At 42.0% G+C, this 12,355-nt stretch overlaps 1 non-coding gene across 1 annotated transcript; it reads right to left on the bottom strand.

The window, feature by feature from the left end:
* Positions 1-233: 233 nt before the first annotated feature.
* On the bottom strand, positions 234-375 carry LOC138236269 (U4 spliceosomal RNA). The gene has a single exon (XR_011188562.1). It is a non-coding gene; the product is annotated as a U4 spliceosomal RNA (small nuclear RNA).
* Positions 376-12,355: the final 11,980 nt, after the last annotated feature.

The following is a 12,355-nucleotide window of genomic DNA, read 5'->3' on the forward strand; positions in this document are numbered from 1 at the left end:
ACCAGAGCCTCCCACGTGGGAAGCGAGAATTCTACCACTGAACCATCAATGCTCAGTACCCAGGCCTTCAAAAAAGACGCTTTTTTGGTGCTCTGTTAAAAAAGCGTCGACATTACCTCTTTCAAAAGGCTTCACTTTCCTAGTCAGATTCCAAGGCTCATTGAACCCGGGCTGTTTCCTCCAGCGGTATAGTATTGCAGTTAGACAGCACGATGCCTGCAAGACTATGTCACGCTCTGACGAGACTGTCAAAAATTGCTTTCACCGATTGTATTGCAAACCGGCGGAAGCGGGGTATTGGGAAAAGTTTTCAACTAGCAATAATCGCGCCTCGGCTAAACCTCACAGGCTACGATACTGCCAATGCGCAAAGCTGACGGTTGCCAGGCAACCGCGGGGATCCTATGGAAATCGTTATCAATCGTCTCATGGCATGTTGTTGCTGTAACGCTTCATATTTGTCGTCTTCTTCTTCTAGCTTGAGGTTTTGAAGAATTTCATGACAGACAAGGGCTCCGTCGGGAACAAAGGGCGTTGTGAGAAAACCGTTGCTTATTTTCAGCAGCAGAAATACAACCCTTTAAATACAAGATGACAGAACAATGACGAAGGGCATGCCGGGAGGAACTCATGCACTACAGAGGAAAGGGGGCGGGCACGTACAGTTCACATTCAAGCCACAAGTACTCTTCTCGGATGTTGCACAAACAAATCCTAACGTCTTGAAAGCATTGCAGCATGTTTGTGTCCCACTTCCCGTGGCTGCAGGAGGACTGACACGAACGGACAAACACAATCTGTGGCGTTTAGCGTGACATAGTCTTGCAGGCATCGTGCTGTCTCACTGCAATACTATACCGCTGGAGGAAACAGCCCGGGTTCGATGAGCCTTGGAATGTGACTAGGAAAGTGAAGCCTTTTGAAAGAGGTAAAGCTCTGCACAACGGAATTGAGGGAGAATCTTCCAGGGGATTCTGAGCGGTGTCTGCATACACGCAGTCCGATATGGGTGCTGAAAGCTTGAGCTACTCTTAATGTCATGCTGCCTTTCCCCGGAGTAAATCTGTTACATTGAAAGAATGCTTCTCGCAGGTTCAAAAAGGGACCCTTGAATGTGGACATAAAAAAACAAGAGTTCGCTGGCATTATATGCTAGAAGACACAGACCGGCGCCAGACCGGTAAAATGCCAGATGAACTAGGGATTGGACAGTTTCCAAGTGCTTGTACAATCGATGGAAATGTTCAAATAAATGTGCAAAAGAAATAAACAAAATAATCATTTATTTCTTTATCATATTGGCTAGCTAATGTCTTTGCTAGTGGCTGTGTTTCTGCGTTGGGTAGCAACGGGTGACTGTTCTCAGGCGGAAGATGTAAACAGCTTAATGTTCGTGTTAAATAATTCATTCTATACAGCAATCGCATATTTGGGTACCGTTTCATAAAACTTTCATGCTTAAAATGTTTAGGGAGAAATGGAAGACTGGTGTGTATTTTTTCTTTAAACTACCAAGACCAGCCATACACAGTACAGTTTATGTACATACAGTAATGTTTATGTTCCTAAATTAATATTGTTTATGACCTTCAGATGCGTTATGCTCCTCTTCTTTTTATGCTCAGCTACTAAAATTTCCCTTTAGTGGTAAAATCCATATAAATATTCAAAACTAAGCGGATTAAAATGTGCACAGTAAAGACATTAAATGATTAAATCTTTTCACTACCAACCAATGCACCACGAGTGCCCCTGTCGGTCATTTTGGCCAGCCAAGCACTTACCGCGGTGTCCTCCGGTGCCCTGCAGTGGCTTGTGGGTAGGTTACTGTACCGTGGGTTTTTATCGCGCATTTTGAATGGCTGCATCTGTATGATGTTATATGATGGTTTTTTTTTTCAAATTTTAAATGATCATTTTTCATGGAGCTTTGAAGGGGATAAATTCAGCCTCTTTAGCCAGGCCAGAGCTCCAGGAGCCTGTGTAGGATTTTAGCTTTCTCCCCTTGCAGGCATCGGGCACAGAGGACCTCATGGTTTTCCTAAAAATCTTTTTTTTTTTGTATTCCTTGTTGTTCCAAACTTAATTCTAAACACTTTTAATTAGAAATTATATTACAAATAGTGCAAAAAATGACTAATTTCACTAAAAATAATGTAATATAAAACAGATGTTTTTAACTTTATTGTAGTGTTTTAGAAACTAATATGTCTTGAAAAATGGTTATTTTTCACTCCTAGGAATGAAAGCTGTTGTTATATGATGTTTATTTTCAAATTTTGAAAAATCAAAGGATTCTATCTTTCTCCCCTTGCAGGCATCGGACACAGAGAACCTCATGGTTTTCCTAAAAATCATTTTTTATGTTCCCTGGTGTTTCAAACTTAGTTTTAATCAATTTTAATTTGTTATTATGTTAAAAACAGGGTAATAAGTTTCTTATTGGACTATAAATAATGTCATATTGTCTGCTATAAAACTGATGTTTTCAACTCCATTGTAGAGATTCTAGAATCAACCAATAGAGAATTGAAATAAAAAAGGGCATAAGAAGACATTACCAACAACGACCACATGATGGAGATATTGTCCAAAGAGGCAAGAGGGCAAAGCCGCGAAAAGGTAAAATCATTTCTTGAAAGAGATTGCTGTCAGAATGCACATCCGTATCCCAAACAGAATCTCTAGTAAAATACGATCATTTGTGAAACAGGCAAATGAGTGTCTGCTACAATATGATTGCTACATATCTGCATTTGTTGGTTTTTAAGTAGTAAGAGTGGAGGGGGTTTAAACCTGCGATCCAGTGTGTTGAAGTATTTCACAACACTACCCCTAGCACATCTGGAAATAAATCCTCATAATGATTATTGCCCTGGGCATGTACCAAAAAATCAGTGAGCATGCATATATATATCACTGTGTTGAAGCTAGAGACACAGAATAACTGCAAACACATCCTAAATACAGTGTAGTTCAGGTGGGTAGCTGCGTCAGCATGCGTAGGCTGCAAAGGAACAAGTAATAGGTTTATTCCATGCTGAAAAAAAGAAGAAAGAGAACACAACGTTTCGGCCATGGAGCCTTCTTCAGGTGTGAGAGAGACAGGGCAGTAGGCAGAGGTAAAGTAGCGGGAGAACAAAGGTTGGGAGGGTGGAGGAGTGAGAGACGGGAGCAGGGGACAGAAAGAGAGGCCAATCAAGAGGTGTGAAGTCAGAATGGGTGCAGAGAGGTGTGAAATGAATCTTCCAATGAATGGAGAAAATTTAAAAGAACAGTAGTCTGTCATTAAGGGAAGGGAGAATGTGTGATCCTAGCTGCAAAATAATTTTAGTTTCGGTGGTCTTTCTGATGTATGAGTTCCGAAAACCGTTTTTGAGAACACAGACGGAGAGATTAGAGTGGTCGGGGCCGTCAGAGGTGAAATGAGAAACAATGGGCTTGGAGAGATCTTTAATCTTCACAGCCCTGACGTGTTCTCTGAAGTGGTCTCCGAGTCTCCTTCCTGTTTCTCCAATGTAGATGGCTGGACATTTACTGCAAGAGATACAGTAAATGAGGTTGCTGGAAGTACAAGATGCTGTCTGGGTGATCCGGAATTGTCCTGAGGGGCCTTGAATGAGTGTGGTGGTGGCTGTGTACTTGCAGGTGATACAACGAGCTCTGTTGCAAGGGAAAGTGCCTGGTGTGGATGGTTGTTGAGGGCGGTCAAGGGAGCTGTGAACAAGGAGGTTACGCAGATTAGGTGGTCGGTGATATGAGATGATAGGGCGATCAGAAAAGAGGGCCCCAATGGAGGGATCATCCTGTAGGATGGAAAAGTTGTGGTTAATGGTCCTGGGGATAGGAAGTGTGTTAGGGTGGAAAGCACCAAAGGAATGCGGTTGTTACGGCGGGAGTTCCTGATCGGGTTGATGGTCCAGGGGGTGTTTTTGGCTCGGGCAAGGGCCCTGTCAATCACACTGCTGGGGTATCCTCTGTTGATGAAAAATGAGTACATTTCGAGGGCTTGGTTCTCGAAGTCGATGTCATCGCTGCATAGTCGTCGTAACCTAAGGAACTGTGAAAAAGGAAGAGAGTTTTTAGTATGGTTGGGGTGAAATGAGCTGTACAGGAGGTAGCTGTGTGAATCCGTGGGTTTGTAATAAACTGAAGTGGACAGTCGGGGGTAGTTGATAGACAAGTGGATGTCTAGAAACGGAAGAGTGGTGGAAGATATGTTAACCGTATATTTGAGGGACGGGTGGAAGTTGGTGAAATGGTGCAGGAAGAACTCAAGCTGATCGCTGGAGCATGTGGCGGCACCGACGCAGTCATCAATATATCACTTGTAGAGGTCAGGGACATAGCCAGTGTAAGAAGCGAAGAAGCGTTCTTCTACCCAGCTGACAAAAATGTTGGCATAGCTGGGTCCCATTCTGGTGCCCATGGCCACTCCACTGACCTGTTGGTAAAAAAGATTATTGAAAGAGAATGCGTTCAGTGTGAGGACCAATTCTGCAAGGCGTACCAGGGTGTGGGTGGGTGGATCAAGCACTGTGCGTTTGTCCAGCGTGTGCTTGAGGGCTGTAAGGCCGTCATTATGGGGAATGACGGTGTACAGAGATGTGATGTCCATGGTAAAAATGTGGCATTCGGTACCCTGAAATTGGAAATCATTGAAAAGTTGGAGCGCGTGGTTGGTGTCTTTGATGTATGAGGGAAGATCTTCAACCAGCGGTCTCATGAGGCTGTCGAGAAAGGCTGAGATGTAAGTAGTTGGACAGTTACATGTTGATACGATGGGGCGTCCAGGGGTGTCAGGTTTGTGGATTTTGGGGAGGAGGTAAAATTGAGATACCTGTGGATGTTCCATGATGAGCCGGTTCGCCTCCTGGGGGAGCTCGTTACTGCTGATAAGAAGGGAAATGGTGGATACCACTTCCTTTTGGTAGTCAGTGGTAGGGTCCGGTTGGAGAGGGAGGTAGGCAGAAGTGTCAGTTAGTTGTCTAGAGGCTTCAAAGATATATAGATCCTTACCCACACCACAACAGCACCTCCTTTGTCCGCTGGTTTGATGACGATATCATCCCTGTTGCGGAGAGACTGGAGCGCCTGATTTTCTCCTTGGGTGAGGTTAGACCTATGTTTACTGGGTATAGAGAGTGCCTTGGGAGCTTGATTAGTGCATTGGTTGATGAAATAATCAACTGGTGGAAAACGGCCAGAGGAGGGAGTCCAACAGCTCTGTTTGGGATTAATGTTGTTAATGACATCAATAACCGGGTTATAAAGGAACAAGTAACAGTGTTCCTGCACCTTTGACCTCATCCGGAATGTATCGTTTTTTTAAAGGGATTGCTGTCAGAATGCACAACTGAATCCCAAATAGAATCTCTAGTCAAATATGATCATTTGTGAAACAGGCAAATGAGTCTCTCAGGTGCCCATTGCTCATTTTCAGACACATTTATGCAATACTTTCACCATGCGTTGAGCAATAAGGATTAAAGATACCAGAGGTAAGGTTTAAAAGTGATTCTGAGGTGCAACACATCAGCGATACAGCTAGGCATTTGAAATGCGGGGTTTGAGAGCCCTTCAGGGAACACCGTACCCTAAAGGTACCAGAAGTCCACTAGTATAAGCATTAAGTCACTGTCACCCCTGTTACAATGTGATTGCTACATATCTTCATTTCTTTGGTTTTTAAGGAGTAAGAGTGCAGGGGGTCTAAATCTGTGATCCAGTGTGTTGAAGTATTTCACAACACTACCTGTAGCCCGTCTGGAAATAAATCCTCATTCTGATTGTTGCCCTGGGCATGTACCAATAAATCACTGAGCATATATATATATAGCACTGTGTTGAAGCTAGAGACCTGTATGTAATAATATGATGCTAAAATGTTATTTTCACATATATTAATGTAATCAATTATTGCTTATGCTTTATAAACAAATCGAATTTAAATAAAAGCTTAAGTTTTGTATTTATCTTGTACCATAGAACATGATTTTCTTTGTATTTCAAGCCCACAAAGTGTCCAAATGACGCACTACATGATATAAGGAAGATTATCACATGCATATCGGTATTATCTTTCTTATGAAAATGCATTCCTTTCATTACCTTTTACTTTTTAAAATGAACTCAAATTGTGCATAATGTAATAATTTAAGTAGAATAGATTCTAATAATATAATGATCCAGTGTGTTGCACTACTTCACTGCTTCACTGCTCTATGCCGTCTGGAAATAAATCCTCAGACTGCTTACTGCCCTGGGCATGAACCAATAAATTACAGGAGCACATCTATATATCACTGCGTTGAAGCAGGAGACACACAATCACTGCAAACACATCCTAAATACAGTGTTCCATCACCTTTGACCTCATCCAGAACATATCATTTCTTGAAAGGGATTGCTGTCCGAATGCACATTCAAATCCCAAACAGAATCTCTAGTAATATACGATCGTTTGTGAAACATGCAAATGACTGTCTCAGGGGCCCATTCCTCATTGTCAGACACATGTATGCAATGCTTTCACCGTGCATTGAGCAATAGGGATTAAAGACGCCACAGGTAAGGTTAGATGTCATGTTCTATGATCATTTCTTTCAGCATTAGGGACTAAATATACTAAACGTATGATGCTTAAATGTTATTTTCACATATATTAATGTAATAAATGATTGCTTATGCTTTATAAACAAATCTAATTAAAATAAAAGCTTAAGTTTTGTATTTATCTTGTACCATAGAACATGATTTGCTTTGTATTTCAAGCCCACAAAGTGTCCAAATGTTCTATGATCATTTCTTTCAGCATTAGGGACTAAATATACCAAACGTATGATGCTAAAATCCTGAAAAAAGGATGTGCTCCATCTCGTCAGTAGATTGGATTCCAAAACTGATTTGGGTCAATATACATTACCTTTGAAGATAAGGTACAGTCTACTGTAGGGAACCATCAACTTAGAAAGCATTGGCCTTCCCTGGGGGTCAGGTAGGTGCAAAAGATAAACCTTTATCCTATCTTTATCTTAAGATAAGTGGCCAAGCAGTATTTTTCCAAGTTTCACCAAGCTCATCATGTTGCCATAGTAGACAAAGTTCTATAAAATGTTAAATAACTTTTAAAAAAAGCATCTTGGTCTTTCAGTACTGTACAAGGTGAATTAAACTGTCCCTGGTAATAAAAAGTAATTAGAAGCATCCCAGAAACTTTATCTCTAGAAACATTAGCTGTTTTATATCATGTAATTTAGTGTGATGTTGTCAGAATTCAAGGACATTATCACACACAGAAATTGGTTCAGTTAAATCTAAAAAACACACCTAAACATGGGTTTAAATGTAAAATAGAAGTCTTACCTCTTGTCAAAAGATTTAATTCAAGAAGCGATGTAATAAATGATTGCTTATGCTTTATAAACAAATCTAATTAAAATAAAAGCTTAAGTTTGGTATTTATCTTGTACCATAGAACATGATTTTCTTTGTATTTCAAGCCCACAAAGTGTCCAAATGACGCACTACATGATATAAGGAAGATTATCACATGCATATCGGTATTATCTTTCTTATAAAAATGCATTCCTTTCATTACCTTTTACTTTTTAAAATGAACTCAAATTGTGTATAATGTAATAATTTAAGTAGAATAGATTCAGGTAGGAAATATAGAGTCATGATGTTTATGGCTGACATCATTTCACATGTGTGAATTTTAAGCTAAGAAATAAAAACATTTACAATGAAGATACCATTGCTTAATTTTTAATGCCTTTAAAAAATAAATACCTCCTGAGAATAATTTGCCACTCCCAGATCCTTGGTAAGGTACTGTTTGAATCCAATCAGGAGAGGAGCATCCAGGGAGTGCTTTCTATAGAGTCCAGCTTGGGCCACTCTCTTCCGGCCTGCTGATACTTTTTAACTACTCAGGGCCTGTAAGGATATAAAACACCGGCTTAAACATTTTATACCTATAAGACAAATTAGAATTTTAGTAAAAAAAGATACATCTGAAAAATAAAAAGTCTTACTGCTGATAGAGTTCTTCAGAGCTCACATCTTTCCCTTCCTTATCCGCTTCTGTTTCAGTTTCTAGAGGAGCCTCTGGCATCTTTTCCTCCTGGACAGCGGCCTCTTGCTCAGGGCCGCTGGAATGCAGGTAGATTCTTTTCAACATGCTTTTACATAATATGTTGTAACAATGATTTCAAAAAGAAACTACAGAAGCCTTACAGATTAAAAATATCTCACCTTGCCGATGTGTCTTCAGGCTTCCCGTGTACAAAAAGGCCCAAGGACTCTAGCAGTCTTACAACCACTATCCTGTTTGCCTCACCAGACACGATCTCTGTTCTGTGGTAATCCACGATGACCCCGTTCTTCAGGTGATTCATCATGTCCTCCCTCGCCTGTTGAGAGGCCATCCTGATCTCTTCTGCCGTGGCGTGCTTCATACATGCCCTCTTCAAGTGAGCAGGAAGCTGATCAAAAGTATTCAGGCACATCTTGCACACCAGGGGAATCCTCACGGGTTTCCTTTGAAAATAAATAATACCATCTGTGTATAGAAACAAGCTAAGACTGATTTCTTAAATTATCCTTAAAATTCTCTCTCATAGTTTGAGCATAATGATTTTATTGCATTTATATAAGAATTGCTCATTGCTCCAAAATAAATAATGGTTTCATAAAAAAGTGAACAATTACTTGGTCTCAGTCACAGACTTTCCAATAGAAGCCATTGTGGAGTTCAGCAACTGCAGGTCCTAGAAGTGGGGAAGGAATTTTAAAAGAGAAATTGAATTACAATACAGAAGGAATGGCTGAGGGATCACTGAAATATATATATATACAAATTCCAAAGACTGAGTCCATATATAAACACCTACCTTTCATTTTCAGTATAAGAAAAAAAAAACATTATCTTCCAAAGCATCATAAAATTGTCCCTTCTTCCAGACTCTACTTCTCTCTTGTAGTAGTACAGCAGACCTTTCCAGGTGAGCAGATCACAGAGTCCGAAATGAGCTTCCTCCATCAACCAAAGTACCTGAACATGACTCTGTCTTCATAAAAGCGCCCCTGTAATAAAGAAATTCAATCCGAAATAAAGAGGGCAGTTGCCTACTGAAATACAAGAAGTCATCAATTTTAACCTAGCAACACATTAAAGGCTGCATCTATACAAGTACGATTCTAGAAATGCTCACCAGATTACGTTTTAAGAAGGAACTGCGCCTCAGGTTCCGCCGAGATCTTAACTCGGATGGCAGGATTCAGAGTCCGGAGTGTGGACTGATGGCGCACGGAGGGTCCACATACTGTGGATCCCTCAGTGATCTTCCGCGTATTCAAACCGCCAGCGTGTGACTCCCCTGTCCCCGTGACCTCATTGCTCTGCTCTCTCCTCTGTGCAGCCAAGCCCGACTCACGGTAAAGTGAAAAAAACTATGCCCTCAACGTAAGATTTACTCTGGAGCGAGGATAGATGTTACCTTTTTATCAATGAACAGGATGTATGTGATGTGGCGACTAGGTTCAATTTTGTATCCTCTTTAAAAGATTAAGGACTGGGGTGAGCGTGATTTACCAACCTTTCAGCTAAGAACCTGACGTGCGTTTAAGCTGCATAGACTCGGTCGTTTAACTCTTCTCCATTAGCAGGGTTAAGGTTAAAGAAAAAAAACATTGCTGACTTCTTTTTTTTTTTGCCTGCCGCTAGCGCTAATTAGCCAGGTTTGTATTTCATGTTTTGCAAGTTGCATCCATTTTAAGAAAAACAAGTCGCGTTAAAGACAGGAAATGCATACTTGTATTTAATTAAGTCTAGCCGTAGGCGGTTGTCCGTAAGGACCAGTTCTGTTAGAGAAGACAGAACAAAGAAGGCACTGCTGGGATTCGGACCCAGGATCTCCTGTTTACTAGACAGGAGCGCATTACCCAACAAGTTTCGACGAGGTGGCCGAGTGGCCAAGGTGATGGACCGCTAATCCATTGTGCTCTGCACGCATGGGTTCAAATCCCGTTCTTGTCGCTTTCCATGTCTGATATGTGTGCCTGTTCGACGTTGGCCCTCCTGTTGTTTGCTCTGGTACTAGAGCCATACATTTTCTAGCGGTGGCTGAAGAAGGTATAGTAGGCTAACGTCGGTATCGAGCAGTGGCAGTACCAGTATTTACGTGCCGCTGCTGCCAAGTGGCTCTGGGTTGAGACCGCGTTTTCACTTACTTGCACGGAGAAACGGAGAAAGCGATTTTTGACAGTCTCTCGAGAGACTGCGCTAGGTGTTTAGGGATAGACTTTGTCAGTTCCCCCTGGGATGATGGCCTCTCAAATAGTTTGTGATTCCTCTAGACGTTTATACACTAGAAGCCTGCTTCGTGGCTTAAATCCAAGCTAAGGAAACGAGTTAGAGGTCTGATGCAGAACTGAGAAATTCAATGAACGGGAACACTACAGTACATTGCACTCTATGTGTGAGGAAAGCTGCCCCCTTCTGTCCCTTGTCGACCGAATAGAGGACTGTAAATGGTACCGCCAAGAAACTTTAGGATGCTGGTTGGAATCCAGCTCCAAAGAAGCCCCTTTGGGTGTTATGTGATCAAAAGCGCAACAGAACTGTTTTCCGTGGAGCAGGTTTCAGCCCGTAGACCTGTTTTATTTGTAGGGCAGGGAGCATTCCCAAACGCGAATCTCCTGTTTTAGAAATGCTTTGGGCGGCGTGAAGTGAAAATAAGAAATGGGCTCCAGATGCACATGGAAGCAATCAAGTGTTTCATCCGAGCTGTTTCAAAGACTGTTCAAGAGCTTTCCTTTCACAGAGGCGCAACGATTAATGATGGGGGTGCACCCTTCAATGCGCCTTACAACTCTAGGGAGTGATTGAGACGATTCGTAGCGTGTGCTCATTTCCCTCTATTCCTCGTGTTGCAGTGGTAGGATGACGTAAATTACTGCTTCGACACGTAACAGCATTATAATCAAGTGCAAGAGCTGAGGGCTTTAGTTTTGTTTCGTTTTCCATGGCGTTCGTAAGCGCGCAAATCAAAGGCAATTCCTGCGGCTAACACGAATGTAAATGCTTTTGAAAGTGCAGTGTGGTGCAGCTTGTAAAATCCTTGTCCACATTTGTGGTTTGTTGATGTTTTTTCTGTCTGCCAAAGTTGCATTTTGACATCCGGACGGGGAGACTTTATCATTTGAACGTGAAGCCAGCCTTAAACCCTCTGAGGCGTGTCTGTCTGCCGGCACGAATCTTGTGAAAGGTATTTTTTTTTAACGGAGAGCGACTTTAAAAAGGTTTCCGCAGCCACCTCGCACTCCGTGTTAGATTATAGGAGGAATGCGGCAGCGGCGAGCTCGCTGTAGTCGTAGCCGAGTGGTTAAGGTGATGGACTCGAAATGCATTGGGGACTCCCCGTACAGATTCGAATCCTGCAGACTACGGCGTCTGCCGCACGTCGCTTTGTGCCTGCGCGGAAAAGGCGTAGTGCTGCTTCTCCTTTCCTCGTGCTATAAAAACGCTAAATCAATTGTCCCCGCTGCCATGGAAATCAATTCTTCAAGTAACCACACACTTTGTGTTCGCACCTCTGGTGCTCTACTTATGCCTTTGAAAACGTAATGAATAAAGCTGAAAGAACCGACACAATATGTAGGTGCTCGTAAAGCACGCAGTAAAGAACTGTTAACAGCAAGGGTTTCAGTGGGTTAACTGAGGAGAAGGCGTGATCGCTAATTGTTGACTTTGTATTTGGTGTTAGAAACACTCTTACTGTGCATGACGTGCAACTAATGTAGCCACAGAAATTGCATCACGCTTTCATGTATGCTATTGCAGACACCAACGTTGCCTAGATAGAAAACCGAAATAGCCGTGGGTTTGCTTGCTGGTCTGAAGGATCTCTCTTCGAATATCTATCATTTGTCAATGGAAGTAAAAGGCGCTGCAATCTCATACGTTCAGAATCAATCTCGCAGCTGTTGTTCGACTTTATTTCTTGATTAATTACAACTGAGTGTTGCATGAGCAGTTACGTAAACTTTTCTGGTATATTTGAACACAGATGCCGTTCTTCAATTAAAACTAACAGTACATTGTCAGGGACATTCAGTTCTATAAAAACATGAGACAGACAAGAGAATATTTCTACCTTTCATGTGGACTACGTGTTGACTTACTGATCGGAATAATTGAAAAGTTCGGGTCATAGCCGATGCAGTGCGTGCTAATAAGAACAACAGCAACGCTGAGCTCTCAGCACCGTACTGAGCCCAGGTGTTTTTCTAAAGCTGTCAGGTGCAGTTCATTTACAGTACGCCCCCTGTCTCAACGGTAGGACGGAGT

Source organism: Lepisosteus oculatus, unplaced genomic scaffold (assembly GCF_040954835.1).
Source record: "Lepisosteus oculatus isolate fLepOcu1 unplaced genomic scaffold, fLepOcu1.hap2 HAP2_SCAFFOLD_88, whole genome shotgun sequence".
Lineage (NCBI taxonomy): Eukaryota > Metazoa > Chordata > Actinopteri > Semionotiformes > Lepisosteidae > Lepisosteus > Lepisosteus oculatus.